Here is a 2,083-nt window from a genome sequence, read left to right on the forward strand (position 1 = left end):
ACTGCCCACACCAACGGGGACGAAGTAGAAAGTATCGAGAGCTTCAGGTTTTTAGGTGTCCAGATCAACAACAACGTGTCCTGGTCCCTCCATGCCGACACTACAGTTAATAAAGTCGACCAATGCCTCTACTTTCTCAGAAGACGAATGAAATTTGGCATGTCAGCTACGACTCTCATCAACTTTTACAGATGCACCATAGAAAGCATTCTTTCTGATTGTATCACAGCTTGGTCTGGCTCCTGCTCTGCCCAGGACTGCAAAAAATTACAAAAGGCCGTACCTGTAGCATATGACAGACAACCTGTCCTGGTTCCTGCACGCCGACGCAATGGTTAAGAAAGGAGGCTAAGGAAATTCAGCATGTCTGCTACGAGTCTTAACAATTTTTAAGAAGCACTCTTTCTGGTTGTATGAGAGCTTGCTATGACTCCTGCTCTGCCCAAATCCGCAAGAAACTACAAAAGGTCGTGAATGTAGCTCAGTCCCTCACGCAAACCAGCCTCCCATCCACTGACTCAGTCGATACTTCCTGCTGCCTTGAGATAAAAAGCCAGCGTAATCAAGGACCCCACCCACCTCGGGTCACTTCCACCTTCTTCTGTCGGGAAAAAGATACAAACGTCTGAGGTCACGTACCAAACGACTCAAGAACAGCTTCTTCCCTGCTGCCATCAGACGTTTGAATGGACTTACCTTGCATTAAGTTGATCTTTCTCTGCACTAGGTATAACTGTAACACTACATTCTGCAGTCTCTCATTTCCTTGTCTGTGAACGGTATGCTGTGTCTGTATAGCACGCAAGAAATATTACTTTTCAGTGTGCTAATACATGTGACAATAATAAAACAAATCAAACCAAAAGACAATCCTCTTCACTATCTGCAACTCCACCAATTTTTGTGGACTTTTTGCAAACTTACTGAGCAGACCAGCTACATTTTCCTCCAAATCATTTTAACATACTACTAACAACACAGGTTCCGAAACTGATCCCTGTGAAACACCACTAGTCAGAGCGTTCCATTCAGAAAAGCACCCCTCTACTGCTGCCCTCTGTCTTTTACGGCCAAGACAGTTCTAAATCCATTTTGCCAGCTCCCATCTGATCCCGTGCGATTTCAACTTTCACAGCAGTCTACCATGAGGTACCTTGTCAAAGGCTTTACTGAAGTCCATGTATACAACATCCACTGCCTTTCCCTCATCTTTCATCTTCGTCACCTTCTCGAAAAGCTCGATCAAGTTAGTGCTGCATGACCTCCCCTTCACAAAACCATGTTGTCTGTCACGAACAAGTCCAGTTTTTTTCCAAATGTGAGTAAATCCTGTCTCTAAGAATGTTTTCCAATAATTTTCATACTGACGTGAGACTCACCAGCCTATGATTTCCTGGTTATCCCTGCTTAAACAATGCAATAACAGTGGCAATTTTCCATTCCTCTGGAACTTCACCTGTAACCAATGAGGAAACAAAGATATCTGTCAAGGCCCCACCTCCCTCATGTTTCAGTCGTGCCTTTACTCCACTGAAATACCGTTACATCTGATTCCAGCTGCTCCCTCTCAAACTGCAGGTAAATTCTATCATACAATGGTGACTGTCTCCTTCGGGTTCTTCGTCCTAAGCCCCCATATCAAGACTGCCTCATTACATATCACCAAATCCAGAATTCCCTGTTTCCTCGTGGGATCCACCATAAGCTGCTCCAAAAACCCATCTTGCAGACATTACACAAATTCCTTTTCTTGGGATCGACTACCGACCTGATTTTCCAACCTGTATATTGAAGTCCCCCACGATCACTGTAACCTCGCCTTTCTTACATGCCTTTTATTCTCCTGGTGTATTTTGTCCCCCACATCCTAACTAATGTTCGGAGGCCTGTACATTACTCTCATCCGTGTGTTTTTACTTTTGTGGTTCCTCAACTCTCCCCAACACTGATTATATGGCCGGAATTTTACTGTCCTGCCTGCCGTGGCAATCGGAGTGGGCGGTGGGCGGACGAGGGAAAGGTCTGTTGACCTCGGGCAGGATTTTACGGTTTTGGGACAAGCGAGGCCATAACGTCCCGCCGT

The sequence above is a fragment of the Mustelus asterias genome, chromosome 31 (genome assembly GCF_964213995.1).
Source record: "Mustelus asterias chromosome 31, sMusAst1.hap1.1, whole genome shotgun sequence".
NCBI classification, from domain to species: Eukaryota; Metazoa; Chordata; class Chondrichthyes; order Carcharhiniformes; family Triakidae; genus Mustelus; species Mustelus asterias.